Genomic DNA, 15,927 nt, shown 5'->3' with positions numbered 1-15,927 from the left:
GAGTGGCAAGAGCCTAAGCTTGGGGATTCCCATGGCACCCCCAAGATAATATAAGGACACCTAAAAGCCAAAGCTTGGGGATGCCCCGGAAGGCATCCCCTCTTTCGTCTACTTCTATCGGTAACTTTACTTGGAGCTATATTTTTATTTGCCACATGATATGTGTTTTGCTTGGAGCGTCTTGTATTATTTGAGTCTTTGCTTTTTAGTTTACCACAATCATCCTTGCTGTACACACCTTTTGAGAGAGCCATACATGATTTGGAATTTGTTAGAATACTCTATGTGCTTCGCTTATATCTTTTGAGTTATCTAGTTTTGCTCTAGTACTTCACTTATATCTTTTAGAGCATGGTGGTGGATTTGTTTTATAGAAACTATGGATCTCTCATGCTTCACTTAGATTATTTTGAGAGTCTTAATAGCATGGTAATTTGCTTAAAATCCTAATATGCTAGGTATTCAAAGTTAGTAAAATTTCCTTAAGAGTGTTTTGAATACTAAGAGAAGTTTGATGCTTGATGATTGTTTTGAGATATGGAGGTAATAATATCAAAGTCGTGCTAGTTGAGTAGTTCTGAAATTGAGAAATACTTGTGTTGAAGTTTGCAAGTCTCGTAGCATGCACGTATGGTAAACGTTATGCAACAAATTTGGAACATGAGGTGTTATTTGATTTTCTTCCTTATGAGTGGCGGTCGGGGACGAGCGATGGTCTTTTCCTACCAATCTATCCCCCTAGGAGCATGCGCGTAGTACCGAGGTTTTTGATGACTTGTAGATTTTTGCAATAAGTATGTGAGTTCTTTATGACTAATGTTGAGTCCATGGATTATACACACTCTCACCCTTCCATCCTTGCTAGCCTCTTCGGTATCGTGCATTGCCATTTCTCACATTGAGAGTTGGTGCAAACTTCGCCGGTGCATCGAAACCCTATGATATGATACGCTCTTTCACACATAAACCTCCTTATATCTTCCTCAAAACAGCCACCATACCTACCTATTATGGCATTTCCATAGCCATTCCGAGATATATTGCCATGCAACTTTCCGCCGTTCCGTTTATCATGACACATTCATTATTGTCATATTGCTTAGCGTGATCATGTAGTTGACATAGTATTTGTGGCAAAGCCACCGTTCATAATTCTTTCATACATGTCACTCTTGGTCCATTACATATCCCGGTACACCACCGGAGGCATTCATATAGAGTCATCTTTTGTTCTAGTATCGAGTTGTAATCATTGAGTTGTAAATAAATAGAAGTGTGATGATCATCATTTTCTAGAGCATTGTCCCAAGTGAGGAATAAAAAAAGAGAAAGGCCATAAAAAAGAGAAGGCCCAAAAGAAGGCCAAAAAATGAGAGAAAAAGAGAGAAGGGACAATGTTACCATCCTTTGCCACACTTGTGCTTCAAAGTAGCACCTTAATCTTCATGTTAGAGAGTCTCTTGTTTTGTCACTTTTATATACTAGTGGGAATTTTTTATTATAGAACTTGGCTTGTATATTCCAACAATGGGCCTCCTCAAGTGCCCTAAGTCTTTGTGAGCAAGCAAGTTGGATGCACACCCACTAGTTTCTTTTGTTGAGCTTTCATACATTTATAGCTCTAGTGCATCTGTTGCATGGCAATCCCTACTCCTTGCATTAACATCAATCGGTGGGCATCTCCATATCCCAATGATTAGCCTTGTTGATGTGAGACTTTCTCCTTTTTTGTCTTCTCCACATGACCCCCCTCATTATATTCTATTCCACCCATAGTGCTATGTCCATGGCTCGCGCTCATATATTGCGTGAAAGTTTATAGGTTTGAGATTACTAAAGTATGAAAAAAATTCTTGGCTTGTCATCGGGGTTGTGCATGATGAGAGCATTCTTGTGTGACGAAAATGAAACATGACTAAACTATATGATTTTGTAGGGATGAACTTTCTTTGGCCATGTTATTTTGAGAAGACATAATTGCTTAGTTAGTATGCTTGAAGTATTATTATTTTTATGTCAATATGAACGTTTGTCTTGAATCTTTCGGATCTGAATATTCATACCACAATTGAGAAGAATTACATTAAAAATATGCCAAGTAGCACTCCGCATCAAAAATTCTGTTTTTATCATATACCTACTCGAGGACGAGCAGGAATTAAGCTTGGGGATGCTTGATACGTCTCCAACGTATCTATAATTTTTGATTGCTCCATGCTATATTATCTACTGTTTTGGACATTATTGGGCTTTATTATCCACTTTTATATTATTTTTGGGACTAACCTATTAACCAGAGGCCCAACCCAGAATTGCTGTTTTTTTGCCTATTTTAGGGTTTCGAAGAAAAGGAATATCAAACGGAGTCCAAACGGAATGAAACCTTCGGGAACGTGATTTTCTCAACGAACAAGACCCAGGAGACTTGGACCCTACGTCAAGAAAGAAAAGAGGAGGCCACGAGGTAGGGGAGCGCGCCTACCCCCCAGGCGCGCCCTCCACCCTCATGGGCCCCCTGTTGCTCCACCGACGTACTCCTTCCTCATATATATACCTACGTACCCCCAAACGATCAGAAACGGAGCCAAAACCCTAATTCCACCGCCGTAACTTTCTGTATCCACGAGATCCCATCTTGGGGCCTGTTCCGGAGCTCCGCCGGAGGGGGCATCGATCATGGAGGGCTTCTACATCAACACCATAGCCCCTCCGATGAAGTGTGAGTAGTTTACCTCAGACCTACAGGTCCATAGTTAGTAGCTAGATGGCTTATTCTCTCTTTTTGGATCTCAATACAATGTTCTCCCCCTCTCTTATGGAGAACTATTTGATGTAATCTTCTTTTTGCGCTGTGTTTGTTGAGACCGATGAATTGTGAGTTTATGATCAAGTCTATCTATGAATAATATTTGAATTTTCTCTGAACTCTTTTATGTATGATTGGTTATCTTTGCAAGTCTCTTCGAATTATCATTTTGGTTTGGCCTACTAGATTGATCTTTCTTGCAATGGGAGAAGTGCTTAGCTTTGGGTTCAATCTTGCGATGTCCTTTCCCAGTGACAGTAGGGGCAGCAAGGCACTTATTGTATTGTTGCCATCGAGGATAACAAGATGGGGTTTTCTTCATATTGCATGAGGCTATCCCTCTACATCATGTCATCTTGCTTAAGGTGTTACTCTGTTTTTAACTTAATACTCTAGATGCATGCTGGATAGCGGTCGATGAGTGGAGTAATAGTAGTAGATGCAAGCAGGAGTCGGTCTACTTGTCTCGAACGTGATGCTTATATACATGATCATACCTAGATATTCTCATAACTATGCTCAATTCTGTCAATTGCTCAACAGTAATTTGTTCACCCACCGTAGAATACTTATGCTCCCGAGAGAAGCCACTAGTGAAACCTATGGCTCCCGGGTCTATCTTCATCATATTAATCTCCTACTACTTAGTTATTTCCTTTGCTATTTACTTTTCCTTTATTTTACTTTGCATCTTTATCACAAAAATACCAAAAATATTATCTTATCATATCTATCAGATCTCACTCTCGTAAGTGGCCTTATAGGGATTGACAACCCCTATTTGCATTGGTTGCGAGGATTTATTGTTTTGTGCAGGTACGAGGGACTCGCGTGTAGCCTCCTACTAGACTGATACCTTGGTTCTCAAAAACTGAGGAGAAATACTTACGCTACTTTGCTGCATCATCCCTTCCTCTTCGGGGAAAACCAACACAGTGCTCAAGAGGTAGCACGGCGCGCGCGTGCCGTACAAGGAGGAGAAGGCAGCGGCGACGGGGGAGGAGTGGAGCTGGTGGTCCAGCGCGAGGCGGCGACGGGCACCCGGAGAGTGAGATCCCACTTGCTTTGAGCGACCTAGGTGAGTTCATCCCACGTTCCCCCCCTCTCACACATCTCATGGCTGCTGGGGGTTCGTCGCCGACAGCCTCGTCGTTATCAACGACCGCAAGGGGAATCAAGGGTAGATCAAAACAGAGAGGCTCCCGGGGAGAAGGGAGAGTGGGGAGGGATTTTGAGGAGGCGAGGGCCGGGGCGAGGGGTCCTGCTGGAGGTGGGAGCCGCGGGGGGCTCACCAGAGTGCGTGTGAGGGCCGGGCGACGAGGCACAAGCGAGGGGAGGTAGGGGGCGGCGTGGGTGAGATGAGGAAGGAGAGGCGCTCAACCTGAACAATTTTTTCAGTAGGCAATTTTTGGCAGCGTGTGCGTGGTGCAGTAGGCAATACATTCGTGTTTCAGTAGGCAATACTGTAGTATTGCTTTAATCGCCTAGTAAGCAAGTTCTCTTTGTATACATTTTTAGTCCTGGGGTACAAGCAGTAGGCAAGTTTGTATATAGGAAGGCATTTTTGAGTAGGCAAGTTTGCTTTCACATGCAGAGAGGGTACTTTTAGCATTTTGTTTCCTACAAAATTAGGCTAGTTTTGACAATATTCGGGTTTTGTGCCACCGCCTGCCCGCTCGAGCGAGGCGGAGAATCAGGCGAGGAAAGTCTTAGATGCGCCCAGGTTTTTTTCCGGCATTGATTTGAACAGCTAGCCATTCACGCTGGGCTCGCTGTAGGTCTCGTTTGATCACCTGAAACACACTTTCAGGAACATGGAAGTGAATTAATGTGGTTGTTTCGCCAGGAATGTCCATCTCTGTTGCAGCCAGCAAACGTTCACTTTTTTTTATTTTCTTATCGCCTTGCATGATTTTCGTCGGCAACTGCATTACATTTTTTAAACTGAAGAAACTTGTACATGTGAGAGTTGATAGGAGTGTTCTTAGTGCATTATGATGACATTTTGGTCTGTTATCGTTATCTTTGTACTAATACTAATTACTGCAATTAGCAAGAACAGATGAACTGTTAGGTTTACCAGATAGCTGCAACACATCTTATCTTTTCTGTAAGGCAAAATGATGCCTACATTTTTCTCAAGCAAGCACTTTGCTGTTCATACTGAAACGAAATCATGGAAGAATATCAGTAATTTGATTGTACACATCAATGTGCATGTACATCTAGAAGCAACAATGTGATTGATTATATACAATGAACTTCTCCAAGGAAAACTAATAAGTTGTACTCCTAGAGGAAAACAAGAACTGATGAAGTTGCAGGTAGCCCTTCTTTAATATTTATAAATCTCAGGTACATATTTTGTAAGTAACCAATCACTACTTGTTTGCACAAAAATTTGTGCGGTCGTAGGGCACGATCCCAAAACTGAAGCAGATCCCATATGCATCCCAAATATTTTTTTTAGTATTTTTTGTGTAGGCAAGGTTTTGCCTCCAGTAGTCTGCAAGGGTTTTTCAACAACAGTTTCTTCTAACTCATTTTTTATTTTATTTTTCAAATGCAGGCAAGGCAAGGGCACCTCTTTTTTTCCTTTTTTCACCAACACCCGTGCGGAAATTTTATTAAAAATGGAGGGCTCCACAAATGAACAGACTGGCGAGGTACTTGCCCACTCCCCACCGAACATTTTTTTCAAAATGAATTTCGGCAGAGGATCAGAGAGAATCACCCTTTTTCTTTTTGTTTTCATGTCCGCTTCTAACAGGGTGCAGCAAGAGTAATACAAGGCCATAGGCGTCCTAGGAAGAAGCAAGTTCAGGAAGGTGGAAACAGAGCATCGCCGGCAAGGCTAGTAAAGTTAAACAAGAGCTTGGACCAACGCATAAGGATCTGATAGAAACTTACCATCTGGGAGGCATATTGAAGATCGAAGCAACAACAATGCCCGCAGACCTCAGCAGGTGGGTAATGCAGATCTACGACCCAGATAGCGAGTGCGTCATTGTCCCAGGCAGGGGAGAGATCCCAGTAACAGCCGAAAGCGTCCACCACACCTTGGGTCTTCGCAATTCAGGGGAGGAAGTGTTCTATGGGTGGGATGCAGAAGCAATATCTTTCATAAACAGCAAGTTTGGTTTTCAGAATGGGTGCGCCCCCGAGATAACAATCGTTTGCACTATGATTAAATAGATGAATGGGAGAGCAGACGATGACTTCATGAGGGCCTGGCTGATTGTGGTAGTTTGTACCTTCATGTGCCCTACAACGAGCTTACATGTCAGCGCTCGATGCTACCCAATAGTCACCGACCTAGAGAAAGTAAAGAGGCTCAACTTCTGTGCATTCATAGTGAATCAGATAAAAGCTTCATTAGGGGGTAGCAACAAGAAGAAGGCTATAAACTGTTGTGTGCACCATATGGTCGTAAGTACCACATGCTAGGCTCTTTTCCCTTCCTTTTTCTTTCTTTTTCTTTTTTTCTACTTATGCTTGGTTGTATAGTATACCAAAAAAGAGAAAGGCTAACCCATACTGATTCCCAACTTATTTTTTACCTTCTTTTATTTTGTTTTGTGTCTGCAAAATAGGTGTTATATGTCGATTCTCTGGTGGTAGACATCGCAGTACCAGATTTCCCAGTCCGGGTAGAGGCATGGGACAACAAATGTATAGGGCTAGTCGCAAAGGCAAACAAAACCCCCAAGGAGGATACGGCAAGCTTAGGGTGAGTTTTTTTTCATCCATCCTTTTTAAAAGCAGGTTCTTTGTTTTCTTTTTGTCTTGTTTACAATGTTACCCAACTAGTTCAAGCATGTGCAACACACTAGCCTAATTGATGCAGTTTTTGTTTTCTCTTTTCTGCTTAACAACACTAGCCTAATGTGCTTTTTTCACTCACCCCACCAGATGAAGCCAAGATACACAAGCAACGGGCGTATGAATAGTCTTTTTGTTGGGTATGAGGAGACCGATAAGTTTGCTTTCTTAAAGTTGCCACCCACATTCAAAATAAGTGTATGTTCTCCAGCTTCTTATTTTACAATTTCACTAGCTTTCCATTTTTCTTTTCAGTTGTTTTTTTACAGTGAAGTTGCATAGCCATCTCAAATTTTCTTTCAGTAGTTTTGCCTACATCTGAAAACATAGAGCAGAAAACAACGTTTCGCTCCTATCTCTTCTGCTCACATATGCATTAAGTTTTTCAGTAGTTGTTTCTTTTTTCCTATATAATACTTCTTCAGTTTTAAAACCACCCGGCTTTATTTTTTTTGATTCATGATTTTTCCCTAACATTTCTTTTCCGTGTGTTTTTTCCTATGAAAATGCATCTTAATGCAGAAGAAGAGGAAGATCGCTGCAATGGTTAGCTCATTGTGCTCAGAATGTTCGGATAGAATGGTTATTTTCATTGAAGAGGTCGGCAGTCTGGATAGGGAGGATGCCAGGGACTCTAGGAGCAATTCACACAGGACAAAGCATCGCAGGGCTGCATGCATTCCAGGCATAAGAATCGAAGAGTCCGAGCATCATGGGGGAATCCCGGAGGACAACACAAAGTTTATGCCAAGCTCAGAGTCAGGGGAAGATGGACAAGCCAGGTGCAGCGGAAATAGCTCTTATGATTTTGTCTCCCCAAGGACCGCAGCTTCAAAGCAAAACGAACTCAGATCCAAAATTTTGCCTCGAGGAACAGTGGAAATGTGACTATCAAACAGAAGTCAGCACCCGAGACAGATCCGGCTAGGGAGGGTGCAAAAGCAGGCAAGTCCCCAGAGTGCAGCCATGCAAATCTTGCAGGCAAGGTAAACCAGCGGGGTCACACAACAACCAATGGGTTTGGAATGCAAACTCACACAACAACAAATACAGATGGACCAGTAGAAAATGGGCACAAGGGCAACACACCTCTGGGCAGTGAATAAATCACAATACTTGATGTCACTCAAATATCATCAGCCCCACCTCTCGACCATTTTGTGCATCATAAAGCATCTGTACACACACCAAGTCCAGCCACTGGTGTTCCATATATGGTCAGCTCCAGTACTCCTACAACAAGCAAGTCGTGCCTAGCCCCTAGCAGCCAAAAGAAAGGGGGAACACCCACATCAGTGCAATCCAGGGAAGCCCATGCAACACAGTTGGCAACGGCTATGATCAGGAAGAAGCTACGATTGGGGCCACTCGCATAGCAGCAAGCAATGCAATAGGCACAAGCTGGCTCATCAAACCTTGTCTTCACACCATCAAGCTACACAAACCACCCAGTCGGAGCAACACAAGGTTGTCCAGCTTTCGACCTTAACATGAGTTTTCATGAAGATGAGGGCACCAACAGAGGCCAATCCACAGAACTGAAGCCACACAACCTAGATGCATGTATGTCAGAAAGCGGAGATGAATGGGGATTGGACCCGGAGGAGCTACAAAAAGTGTGCTATGAGGCGGAAAAGGCATTTGCATTGAAGAAAGAAAAGGAGAGGCTAGAGATGGAGGAGAGGCTAAGAAATGGAAGGCAAATCAACGATCAAAATTCAAAAACATCAGTCATAGCAACCACAAATGCAGAAAATGTCGCTAGCTCATCAAGGACTCCAGCAGCGGTTGGGAACGAGCGGAGAGTTGTAAGGGCGCCAGCACAACTCAGGTCGCCATACATATGCCCAGAGAACACAGATCCATTCTACTGCTCAAAGAAAGTTCGCTACATCTACGATGTTGTGTGCCAGTATAATGTGACCCACACAAGGCAAGCCGACATCTTTTTCTGTTTTTATTTGTATGTGCCAAATTTCAAAACAGCGAGCCCATCATAAACTATGACGTGCTCTACATCAGCTGCAATGAACTTGCACAATCAATGGCACCTGGATAGAAGATGGACAGCATGGTGGCCGAGATGGCAATCATTGCATTGAGGGAAGCAGGGCTGAGGCCAAAGAAGAGATTAATGCCACTATGAGTAGCTGAAAGAATTCCCCCACCCCTTATCCCTTTTTTGATCTTCTTTTAGTTTTTTATCCTAGAAGCACAACAACTAATATGTTACCACTTCTCTTCTTTTTACATCACCATTCGTTGTTGCTAGACATTCTTCCAGAACAATAGTTTCACAAGGAACGGCATAGACAAACATTTTGACAACAAAACTAGAAGGCTAAGCAGATGTGAATCAGTAAGAAAAAAATGACAATGAAGTTTTCTTCATGCTTCCCTCTATCCTTTTTCTTTTTTTCGTCCCATCTCACCCACTCTCTCATCAACTAGGTATCATTTCCGACACTCGAGATTCTGGACAAGGAGAATCCAAAGGAGACAGGGCATTATTGGCTAATGGTGCTGAACATCAGGGACAAGCGATTCGAGGTACTAGACTCGGCAAGGACATTCAAGGACAAGGCATTAGTAGAAAATGCGAACAAAATCATGAAGGGCATCAAAATAAATTGGGAGAGGCACCACAGCAAGTCAAGTGTGCAGATTGCAGATTGGAAACTCCACGAAATCAAGTGCCCAAAGAAGGATAACAGGCAAGGGCACCCCTATCCCATATTTTATTTTATTTTTTCCGCATTTTTTTCTTTTCTGTTTTATCATTTTTTTCTTATCCGAGCCTAATACAAATCGACCACCCAACCAAAAATCGCCTCCCTAGATGGTCTAGTGTCGCCTCATCGGTCGAACCAAGTCGCCTAAAAACCCTTGACCACCCTCCAAAAGTTGCCAAACATGGGAGGTGGGGCGCACATCGCCTACCTAGACGGCCTAGTGTCGCCTCACCGGTCGAACCAAGTCACCTAAAAACCCTCGACCACCCTTCCAAAGTCGTCAAACATGGGAGGTGGGGCGCACATCGCCTACCTAGGTGGCTAGCATCGTCTCACCGGTCGAACCAAGTCGCCTAAAAACTCTCGACCACCCACACAAAGTCCCTAACATGGGAGGTGGGGCGCACATCGCCTACCTAGGTGGCCTAGAGTTGCCTCACTGGTCGAACCAAGTCACCTAAAAACCCTCGACCACCCTTCCAAAGTCGTCAAACATGGGAGGTGGGGCGCACATCGCCTACCTAGGCGGCTAGCGTCGCCTCACCGATCGAAACAAGTCGCCTAAATACCCTCGGCCACCCACACAAAGTCACCTAACACGGAAGGTGGGGCCGCACATCGCCTACCTAGGAGGACTAGCATCGCCTCACCGGTCGAACCAAGCCGCCTAAACACCCTCGACCACCCACACAAAGTCGCCTAACACGAGAGGTGGGGCGCACATCGCCTACCTCGGCGGCCTAGCCTCGCCTCACCGGTCGAACCAAGTCGCCTAAAAACCCTCGACCACCCTCCAAAAGTCGCCAAAAACGGGAGCTGGGGCGCACATCGCCTACCTAGGTGGCTAGCATCGCCTCACCGGTTGTACCAAGTCGCCTAAAAACCCTCGGCCACCCACACAAAGTCGCCTTACAAGGGAGGTGGGACCGCACATCGCCTACCTAAGAGGACTAGTGTCGCCTCACCGGTCGAACCAAGCCGCCTAAACACCCTCAACAACCCTACCAAAGTCGCCTAACACGAGAGGTGGGGCGCACATCGCCTACCTAGGTGGCTAGCGTCGCCTCACCGGTCGAACCAAGTCGCCTAAAAACCCTCGACCACCCACACAAAGTCGCCTAACACAAGAGGTGGGGCGCACATCGCCTACCTCGGTGGCCTAGTGTCGCCTCACCAGTCAAACCAAGTCACCTAAAAACCCTCGACCACCCACACAAAGTCTCCTAACACGGGAGGTGGGGCGCACATCGCCTACCTCGGCGGCCTAGCGGCACCTCACCGGTCAAACCAAGTCGCCTAAAAACCCTCGACCACCCGCACAAAGTCGCCTAACACGGGAGGTGGGGCGCACATCGCCTATCTCGACGGCCTAGCGTCGCCTCACCGGTCAAACCAAGTCGCCTAAAAACCCTCGACCACCCACCCAAAGTTGCCTAACACGAGAGGTGGGGCCGCACATCGCCTACCTTGGTGGCTAGCATCGCCTCACCGGTCGAACCAAGTCGCCTAAAAACCCTCGACCACCCACACAAAGTCGCCTAACACGGGAGGTGGGGCCGCACATCGCCTACCTCGGCGGCCTAGCGTCACCTCACCGGTCGAACCAAGTCGCCTAAAAACTCTCGACCTCCCACACAAAGTCGCCTAACACGAGAGGTGGGGCTGCACATCTCCTACCTAGGCGGCCTAGTGTCGCCTCACCGGTAGAACCAAGTCGCCCTAAAAAAACCTCGGGCACCCAAACCCAAAGTCACCTACCTCCATATTTTTGTTTTATTGAATTTTTGGTTCGCATCATCATTTGCGATAGGGATTTCTTTTTTGAGATGTTTTTTTATCTGTGATCATGCTTCATGTGATCATTTTAACTAGGTGAAATTCCTGCAAGATTTGTGTATGTACTGCATTTTTTCCTTAGTAAATAGCAATATCAGTTTGTATTTTCCGGGACACACTAACGAAATCCACCATGTTTTCCTTTCTCCCCAAAAAACAGGTATGATTGCAGCATATATATGCTATACAACATCGACAAGTGGGATGGCACCCATGTCCTGGAGTATGGGCCAAAAGACATAGTCAACATGAGGATGATACTAACAGCAAAAATGGTGGAGAGTGACCACAATGATATCAATTGGGAAAAGATGCTCAACATCAAGAAGGTATAGAAATCTTAGTTATCAATTTCAATGGCATACCACCAACCACTTTTGTTTCAGTAGCACAGAACATAAATTACATGGTCTTTTTCGACACAAATGAAACATATCCCAGATCAACCTTTTCATTTTCACTCAATGTTCGGCCACACACAAATTCCCCCTTTTGTCACTTCTTTTTCCTTTTTTTTCGTTGCCGGATCCATCAAGCACTTCAGTTTAGACCAGGCGTGCAAGTGGCACAATTGTGCCCTAACTCTTTGTAGTATGCACATTTTTTCTTCTTCTTCGGATGTAACTCAATGCCCGAATAGTACCTCTTGTCTCTCTTGCGTCCCTTAGTAGAAGATTTTGGGGGGTTACGCAAAGGATTTGCTTTAGGCTCTCCAATAGAAGCTTCCGTGGGGGCAGATTGGGCTGGTGGCTGGGCTGGCGCCGCTTGCTTCTTCTTCCTCCTTGATTTATAAAGTTGGTTCAGTTCAGTCTCCAACGCGTGCCCACCGGACTTGCACAAAGCTGCTCCTGCATCGGACATACTGCCCAATTTAGAGATTTTGCCAAACATAGTATTCAGGGAAACGTGCCTTATTTGCTGCAGCGACTCTTGAGGCATGGCATTAGGGACTTGTGTGTCAGGGGGCAAATCAGTAAGAAATGCATTCTGAGTCCATCTAGGCAGTATGTAACGCTCAGGGATCTCATCAACACCAAGGTGGGTGAACACTTTCAAGATGTGGACACAAAACAGCCCATCCCTGTAAAACTTGCAACACTCACAACCGTACTCTTGCCGATCAACCTGCGTTGTTACCATGTACAGTCTACGCCCATAAATCCCTGCATAAATTCCGTTAGGCTCAAGTACGTACATGTTGGCGCCTTGAGGCCTAACATTATACATGTCAATCAAAGAAAACTCATGTTGAAACCTGTAGTATATATCCCTTGTGTAAACTCGCAAGGCTTGCTTCTCAATTGGGAACAGGGACCAAAGCCTTGGCTCAGGCTCATTTGTTTGGTAATCATTACCCCCTTCTTTCACCAAGATCTTGTCATTTATCTTCTCATATTGCTTCACAAAGTTGACCACAGAATTTTGCGGGTTCACGTACCTTTTTAGGACGGCATTGAAGCCTTCACTACGCTGAGTCGACTGGAGGAATGGGAAGAAACAATTCCTAAAGTAGCAAGGGACCCAAAGATGCTTAATCGCATAGAGATCATCAAAGCGTTTATCGCCAGCAATACCACGCTTCTCAACCATAGCAGCCCACCTTGCCTCAAACTCCTCAGGAGTCATGCTCAAGTCTATCACCTCATTTAATTCTTTAGCTAGCTCAGGATGCCTAGCCAAGTAAGCACCCAACTTCTCTTGGGCTTTCTTAATGATATGCCAGCAGCAACTACGGTGAACTGCGCATGGGAAAATGTTTGCTATAGATTTTTTCATCGCCTGATCTTGGTCAGTTATGATGTTGAGCGGTGCAATGCCATGCATCGCTTCAAGAAAGGCCCCAAACAACCAATCAAGGCTGGTCTCAAGCTCTTGCCGCAAGAAGCCACACCCCAACATGAAAGACTGCCCATGCCTGTTCATCCCAATAAATGGAGCAAAGAGTATGTTATACATATTTTTCAAGTAGGTCGTGTCAAAAGAGATACAATCATTGTAAGCTTTTATGTAGGTCTCTCGATCCCTCCCATCAACCCCAAACAAATTCTCAGCTCTGCCTATTCCATCCTTTTTGATTTTGAAGAAGAAGCCTGGGTCTTCTTCCTGCTTTTGCTCGAAGTAGGCAACTGTCTCAGCCAAATCGCCTTCATTTGCCTCAGCACTGCGAAAGCTAGTTCTCATGTTGCTTATCGTTTTCGTTGTGTACGGCACAATTACAGCTTGGCCATAGAATTCAGACATAACAGTCATCATGCGACATGTTTCCATGTTGCACCTATGCAATATTTCCAAGAACTCAACCTCTTCCAGCGGGATGCCTTGGTGAGAGCGGAGGTATTTAGTGAGAGATGGCTTGTCAATTAGTCTATGATTGTGGTCTGCAACAACACATGTGACCACCCACTTGTTATTAGTCAGCTTGACTGTCATTTTTGCTCGACAATCAGTCTGTTCGATAAACTCTCTTCTCCTCTTCTTAACAAGCCCCCCCTGAAGATTTATAAGAGCTACACCCTCTTGCTTACTCCCAACATCTTGTCCATCGCCACGGTCATCAGAATCTGAGGTTAGTTTCTCAAACACGGGTGTGTGGGCATAATCATAGATTGGCTTCCCTGACTTGTTGCAACAAAAAGTTTGCTTCTTAAGCACATTAGTGTACGAAGACCTCCTGGAAGTGTTGGCTTTCATCGAGAACCAAATTTTGCGAGAGTAAGCTATGTAGGCGCCTTAGCACCTTCAACTGTGTCAAACTCCATGCCGATATAAGGTTCCTGTGGGCTAGATCGCACCTCATTCTCATCAACCTAAAGAGCCAGCGCTACTTGCACGACCTTGCCCACCATTGCTAGGCTGAGTTGCAGCCGGGCTGAACATGGCAGGTGCGGGCGCGATAGTTTCAACAGTTGCCATCACATCAGACACACCAGTAGCCACAACACGAAACCCCACACCTATGACATCTTGGACAGGAGGAGAAACACAAATCTGGCGACTCGCCCACCCCCTCGATTGAAATGGGGACTTTTTTAGGTTGGGCTTGTGTGCAGAGCAGGGGACCACCATCACAGTCAACAAAGTCGTCGGGAAGCTCATTGAGATCAAGGACGACCATCTGCACATTTCAGAAGACAAAATAGGGGAAGGAATTAATACATATACTAAATGAGCAGGGAGCATTTTGTTACTGAATCATTGCTAGGTTCACATACCATGCTTTTTCTTTTGCCTTTTTCTTTTGTGTTTTTGTAAGCAACTATACTTCTCCCCCTAATGATTATTTTTTGCCCAGGTTTTACCCTGTTTCGTAAGATACTGGACCTTTTGTAAGCAACTACAATAGTTTGTTATTCACTTTTTTATCATACCCTGATTGTTAACATTTTTTCTACAATAAAACAGGCAAGATTCTGCAATTAATTAGTCTGTCTTTGTTTATTTTTTGCAGAAGCAAGGTGCATAACTACAGGCAAGAAACAATTCAAGAGCCAGCAACTTTTGTCTAGCACCATGGTTGTACAGGAGGCAAGAAGGGATAGATTTGGGGCCATAATTCAAGTCAGGCTTGCAACACTGATGTATAGGAGGCAAAGCTGCAACACTGGAGTACAGTAGGAACATATGGGGAGTACTACTAGTTCTAGTAGAACTAAAAAGGATCTCATGGTCAAAAAAATTGGAACAGCCTTGTTACCTTTGCTGTAGTTCACTTGGGGAAATTTGCCCAGTCTTGGCAATTCTTTTGCCCACGTTTTCTCCAGGTTGTTGCCTGATCAGCACAAGAAGAGTTGCAGGCAAGGTTGTGTTCTTTTCACAGTGAATTTGATCTTCCGCAACCTTTTTCCTACCCCTTTTTTACTCTATTTTTTTCTGCGGGAGGGAGAAGCTCGCCACTGCTACGGCATGGTGGGCGGCGGCGGCTGGGGGGAAGAAGAGATTTGCCGCTACAGAAATCTTGGGGCTTAGGGTTTCCCCTGTGGTGGGTAGGTGTAGAGATCACGTGGGGGACGGGGTGTTTCTTTTCTCGTTTTTCTTCTCGCGGGGAGACGTGGGCACGCGAGCGGGATGACAACTTCCCTTTTTGCCACATGGTGGGGACCGACAGAGGAAACTTTCCTAAAATGCCAGCCGCCAGACCCTTCCGCATAGCGCACGGGTGCTACGTAGCAGCGTCCTTTAACATTTTCTTTCAAATGCTTGATTAATATTTTTTAAATACATATTTAACATTTTTAATAGGTGCTCAACATATTTTCCTATACACATCTAACATTTTTCAAATACAAGTGTAACTTTTTAATATATGCTTGACATATTTTCAAAAGCTTCATTAATTTTTGTAAAATCTATTTACATACACATTATATATATTTTGTATACATGTTCAACATTTTTTATACACATTTAACATTTTTTAAATGCATGATTAACATTTTTCAAAACATTATGTAAAGTATATTTTTATAACATATATGTTTAGAAATTTTAGTGTAAACAAAAGTAAAAGAGGAAACAAAAAATAAAAAATTAATCATGAAAAACCCAAAAAAACGAGGTTCTGGCCTCCAGCACACGTGGGCCAATTCATCTCGAGCTGCCTTCTCGTGAGGGTTCCCTAGATCTCGCTATAACGAAACATAGGGGCGCCCCTAGGTGGGGACTTCCTGTTCCTCGACCTACATAGGAAATACGGAAGAAACGGTAGCAACTAACAAAGGGATACCCCTTGCG

At 44.5% G+C, this 15,927-nt stretch overlaps 1 pseudogene; it reads left to right on the top strand.

Moving 5' to 3' along the window:
• The first annotated feature begins 8,118 nt into the window (after nt 1–8,118).
• Nucleotides 8,119–11,531, top strand: LOC123191598 (uncharacterized; annotated as a pseudogene).
• Nucleotides 11,532–15,927: the final 4,396 nt, after the last annotated feature.

Source organism: Triticum aestivum, chromosome 2A, assembly GCF_018294505.1.
Source record: "Triticum aestivum cultivar Chinese Spring chromosome 2A, IWGSC CS RefSeq v2.1, whole genome shotgun sequence".
Lineage (NCBI taxonomy): Eukaryota > Viridiplantae > Streptophyta > Magnoliopsida > Poales > Poaceae > Triticum > Triticum aestivum.
This window is presented reverse-complemented; position numbering and strand designations above follow the sequence as displayed.